Genomic DNA, 6,283 nt, shown 5'->3' with positions numbered 1-6,283 from the left:
GCCCGGTTAGCTCAGTCGGTAGAGCATCAGACTTTTAATCTGAGGGTCAAGGGTTCAAGTCCCTTATCGGGCGCTGTTATGTTTTTTTTTCAAAAATTGATTTTAATAAGATTTTTTTTATTGTATTGATTTTAAATTCAAAAGTACAATATAAATAAATATTATATTAAGTAAATCTATATTTAAATACATCACAGTCTTTCCATATATCGCCAGTCTCATTACATTTGCTACTAGAGGCGAACTGGTATGCATCGCTGTCTTGGTTTTTAAAATTTAAATAAATACATTGGTATTTATAAACACATCATTGTTCTAAGACATAATCATAATAGTAAATCAAAATAAATAATTAAACATTTTAAAATGAAATGGCTTATAGATAATTCAATCAAAGGAAAAAAAAAAGAAAGACAAAAAAAAAAAAGCTAAGACAAATAGATCTGTCTATTAAACACACGAACAAACTAAGACAAATAGATCTGTCTATTAAACACACGAACAAACTAAGACAAATAGATCTGTCTATTAAACACACGAACAAACTAAGACAAATAGATCTGTCTATTAAACACACGAACAAACTAAGACAAATAGATCTGTCTATTAAACACACGAACAAACTAAGACAAATAGATCTGTCTATTAAACACACGAACAAACTAAGACAAATAGATCTGTCTATTAAACACACGAAGAAACACATAGCGAGAGAAAGGTTTTACTTCATGACAGAGAGAGGGAAATGAATGGAACCATTGTTAGAGAGACAGGTACACATTTATACAGACACAGAAAGGTTTTACTTCATGACAGAGAGAGGGAAATGAATGGAACCATTGTTAGAGAGACAGGTACACATTTATACAGACACAGAAAGGTTTTACTTCATGACAGAGAGAGGGAAATGAATGGAACCATTGTTAGAGAGACAGGTACACATTTATACAGACACAGAAAGGTTTTACTTCATGACAGAGAGAGGGAAATGAATGGAACCATTGTTAGAGAGACAGGTACACATTTATACAGACACAGAAAGGTTTTACTTCATGACAGAGAGAGGGAAATGAATGGAACCATTGTTAGAGAGACAGGTACACATTTATGCAGACACAGAAAGGTTTTACTTCATGACAGAGAGAGGGAAATGAATGGAACCATTGTTAGAGAGACAGGTACACATTTATACAGACACAGAAAGGTTTTACTTCATGACAGAGAGAGGGAAATGAATGGAACCATTGTTAGAGAGACAGGTACACATTTATACAGACACAGAAAGGTTTTACTTCATGACAGAGAGAGGGAAATGAATGGAACCATTGTTAGAGAGACAGGTACACATTTATACAGACACAGAAAGGTTTTACTTCATGACAGAGAGAGGGAAATGAATGGAACCATTGTTAGAGAGACAGGTACACATTTATACAGACACAGAAAGGTTTTACTTCATGACAGAGAGAGGGAAATGAATGGAACCATTGTTAGAGAGACAGGTACACATTTTTACAGACACAGACAGGTTTTACTTCATGACAGACAGAGGGAAATGAATGGAACCATTGTTAGAGAGACAGGTGACACATTTTTACACACACAGAAAGGTTTTACTTCATGACAGAGAGAGGGAAATGAATGGAACCATTGTTAGAGAGACAGGTGACACATTTATACAGACACAGAAAGGTTTTACTTCATGACAGAGAGAGGGAAATGAATGGAACCATTGTTAGAGAGACAGGTGACACATTTATACAGACACAGAAAGGTTTTACTTCATGACAGAGAGAGGGAAATGAATGGAACCATTGTTAGAGAGACAGGTACACATTTATACAGATACAGAAAGGTTTTACTTCATGACAGAGAGAGGGAAATGAATGGAACCATTGTTAGAGAGACAGGTGACACATTTATACACACACAGACATGAGCGCGCACGCTAGAGAGAGAGAGAGCACCAGAGAGCCAAAGCGCTAGAGAGAAAGAGAGAGAGATAGAGAGAGAGAGATGGAAAGAGCGAGTGAGTTTTAAGTAGAGTGAAAGAGAGAGAGGATGTGTGTGTGAGAGAGAGCGAGAGTGAGAGAAAGAGAGAAGAACAAAAGAGAGAAGTAAAGAAATAAAGAGAGCAAAAGTGAGAAGGAGATATAGAGAACAAGAAAATAAGAACGAGAGAACAAAAGCTATCGAGAGAGAGAGAGAGAGAGGGAGGGAGAGGAGGTGAATGATAAATTTAAAGAGAAAAGAAATAGATTTTAAAGTACGTAGACCTAAGGTATTCATTTTACTCTATGCAGTTCTAACGTGGTTCTCTAGAGATTTATTACATATTTGTTTCCACAATAATGAAGAGTACTCTCTGATTCACAAATGAGTTTTTTTTTCTTCTTCTAATCTTTATGACCCCTCAAACCGGAAACACGCCCTCTCTTTAGTAACCAACCAATCAAGTGAAGCAGCCTTGTTACGTCACATCTCATTGACCTCCTCCTCTCCCTCTATTTTTTTCCCCTTTTAAATCCTCTTATAAATTTTCTTTTTTCTCTCTTGTAACCCTCCCTCACAAATGACCTAGCCAAGAGACATGCTCATGTCACGATTGAACAGTCAACAATTTCTCTTGCATTTTCTTGTTCGACTTTCAATGATGCTTCATTAGAGATCGATTTTCTCATTTCTCCACTTCCAGTCCACTGACTTCTACGCTATCTTTCTTCGCGTGCGTCTCTCTATACGGACACTTTATGCTGCTGAGCTCATTACACCCAGATTAAGAACCACTGCCCCAGAAACATTATCTTCTGCAAAAGAAAATTGCGCCTTTTTTTGTGTGTGTTGCAGAAAGAGAAGAAAAATGTTCTGCTTCGTTTAGCTCTAAGCGTTTCGTTTAACTCCCTTTTAAACTCCTCTGTAACCGAGCCGTTATTACATACACATTTTTTTTTTGACGATGTAACCATTAAATTTCGATATTGTGATAAACGTTTTCTAAACTATATTGAATTGATTGCATTGTATTGAGTATAGAGTGTAGATTAAATAGGTATTGACACTATAGTTTTTTTGAGCCTATAGTTTTGATAATATGGTATTGATATTTAGTATTGATTATATAATATTATATAGCGTTAGATATATAGTATTAATTATATAATAGTGATTGTATTGCATTGCTTATTTAGCATTCATAATAAAGTAAAGTCAAGTAAATTTCCCCTGTCAGACCTCGCGAGCTATAGGTTAACGAGGATATCATGTGGCCAGCCCAACGAACAAACGCCTTGTCTTTTTCTCAATTAGAGCTGGGTGGACTCAGAGGTGCCCAAAGATCCCGAAATTTAAAATACCAGTCTACACCAGGATTCGAACCCGGAACCCTAATTGGGAAGCCAAGCTTTACCGCTCAGCCATCGCGCCTCCATTGATCATACGGTGAATGTTTTATGATATGAATATATTTTTAAGGAGAACATTGCATTCCGTGTTGTTGTGTGTGTGTTCCTCCTATGCTAACTGAATATTTCAGCATTTTATTTTGATTACAACCGAGTTACTTTTCACCTCCATTGTATCATTTGGATTTAGATTCTATAGATGTTGATGTAATTATGCATTGATGACCCCGAATCAAACTTGTCATATTATAGTACCATTTTTCTCTTTCTTTTTTTTCCACTTTATACTCTCCCATCCTAATTGTCCATCAACTCTAGTCTGTCTGTTTGTCTGTCTTTTAAATGTTGTCTAAAAGTTACACAGACTCGTCATCACAAGTCTGAGATTATCCCAAGAGATTTTATTCCCCTCGTAAAATGGAAAACGGCTTTCAACGTGATAGAATTTATTCCAAATCTAAAAGAAAGAAAAATTGAACAGAAAAAAAAATTGCAACTGTAATCGTGGAGTCAGATTTTAAAAAGTTGAAATAAAAAAGTATAGACTGGATGAAAAAAAAAAAAAGGTTATTTATTTCTTCTGCAACTTTGAGCTGAAGTTTTGTAAAGGTCTTGAAGAAGACGAAGAAGAAAATCAAAGCAATTTCCAATGACCTGTGTGGGCTGATAGATCTGACCTTTGAGATGATCTCTTGACGCTTCATCATCAGACGAGTGTTGACAAAGGGAATAATATATTTGTGCTCAGATTTTTTTTCGTGCAATGTCAGTCCAAGTGTCTCTATAGATTCTTTGGACGGGCAAGATTTTGGAAAGAAGAAAAATGTATTTCAGTTCGGAATTTCACTGGTATAGTGTATCTTTCGTTTGAAAGGAGTCATAAGTTGTGGTTAAATTTAGCTTACAATTTAATCCAATGAAGTTGCTACACAGACTTCACAGACAAATATCGCATTGCCCTAGTTGACCTTTTGTTAACAAGTTCAGTTCATCTTCTTCCAGACTTTGTAATCTATGGGTCAGTGGTAACTCTTTGTGTTTGCACTGTTTTGGAGATGACCAATACTGACACACCTATGCACAATCTTTATTGATGACTGCCCGATCATTATTGATAATTATTGTTCATTTTAACTATTAAAAAAAAATGTAGGAAATTAACTAATGCAATTTAAAGCACACACGGTTAGTAGCGTTCATACATTATTTATAATTTTGTACTGTTTATTTTTCCATTGGTAAAAGTGATAAAACTCCACTTCTCTCTGCTTCTCTTCTATTTCTCCTTCCTTCTGTATCTCTCCTGCTACTTCCCTCTTATAATTTCTCTCATTTCTAATAATATATTTTCTCGTATTCATGGTTTTTAATACCTCTAGACAATTTAAATTCAATTATTTAAGACTTCCTATTTTTTTACTTCTTTTTATTGCTTTCTTCCTTTATATCTTTCTTCCTTTATTTGTTTTCTTCCTTAATATCTTTCTTCCTTTATTTGTTTTCTTCCTTTATATCTTTCTTCCTTTATTGCTTTCTTCCTTTGTTGCTTTCTTCCTTTATTGCTTTACTTCCTTTGTTGCTTTCTTCCTTTATTGCTTTCTTCCTTTATGGCTTTCTTCCTTTATTGCTTTCTTCCTTTATTGCTTTCTTCCTTTATTGCTTTTTTCCTTTGTTGCTTTCTTCCTTTATTGCTTTCTTCCTTTTTTGCATTTTTCCTTTGTTGCTTTCTTCCTTTATTGCTTTCTTCCTTTTTTGCATTTTTCCTTTGTTGCTTTCTTCCTTTATTGCTTTCTTCCTTTATTGCTTTCTTCCTTTGTTGCTTTCTTCCTTTATTGCTTTCTTCCTTTATTGCTTTCTTCCTTTATTGCTTTCTTCCTTTATATCTTTCTTCCTTTATGGCTTTCTTCCTTTATGGCTTTCTTCCTTTATTGCTTTCTTCCTTTATTGCTTTCTTCCTTTATTGCTTTTTTCCTTTGTTGCTTTCTTCCTTTATTGCTTTCTTCCTTTATTGCTTTCTTCCTTTGTTGCTTTCTTCCTTTATTGCTTTCTTCCTTTATTGCTTTATCCTTTATTGCTTTTTTCCTTTGTTGCTTTATTCCTTTATTGCTTTCTTCCTTTATTGCTTTCTTCCTTTGTTGCTTTCTTCCTTTATTGCTTTCTTCCTTTATTGCTTTCTTCCTTTATGTCTTTATTTGATTTTTTCCCTGATATGGTATTTGAGGAAAAAAAAAAAGAAAACAGTCCCTAAACACAGAATAAGTAATTTCTTTATTCTGATTATATTTTCCATGATTCCAAGTGCAGCGGCAGAACTTATGTATAGGTAACACGAGCTGTAGCATAGGGTCCCTTCGAAATATTTAGCACTGACAATTAGTATCTAGGGTCCTATCATGCATGTCTCAAGTAGATCTAGTTCCCCTCATGTCCTGTGACTGTACAGCCCCTAATTAAATAGCCTTTACAAAAGACGAAAAGGTCTGATGTTAATATTTTCCCTCTCTTCCCCCTAAGCCAAGGACATTGAAATACATTGCCTTTGCGCTTTATAGAATTGACCGCGACCTTGATTGACCGTGATCCACGTGGCCTGTCTGCCGAGAGAAAAACTCATCTATTACGTTTCAGTGTGGGCCCAGCTCTGGCTGCTTCTTTTCTCTCTATCAATTTCATGTCTATCTTGATGTACCGGACACCGGCCTGGGAGGACGTTTGCAGGGTAAACATGTCCGTAATGAAGTCTAGAATAGCACGCACGCGCGCACGTTTAAACAGAGAGCTCTAGCTGGTAACACAAGCTCATTGACTTTTTCTTTTTATTGAGGTGAAATAGAACAATCACTTGCATAGGTATATTTGAGAGGGGTTTTAATTGGTGTGCA

The 6,283-nt window shown here is 35.4% G+C and overlaps 1 non-coding gene across 1 annotated transcript; it reads left to right on the top strand.

The window, feature by feature from the left end:
* Positions 1 to 73, top strand: Trnak-uuu (transfer RNA lysine (anticodon UUU)). The gene has a single exon. It is a non-coding gene; the product is annotated as a tRNA-Lys (tRNA).
* The last annotated feature ends 6,210 nt before the right edge of the window (positions 74 to 6,283 follow it).

This window comes from Biomphalaria glabrata, chromosome 8, assembly GCF_947242115.1.
Source record: "Biomphalaria glabrata chromosome 8, xgBioGlab47.1, whole genome shotgun sequence".
In the NCBI taxonomy this organism is placed as follows: Eukaryota; Metazoa; Mollusca; class Gastropoda; family Planorbidae; genus Biomphalaria; species Biomphalaria glabrata.
Note: the sequence above shows the minus strand (reverse complement) of the source record. Positions and strands in the feature narration are given on the sequence as shown.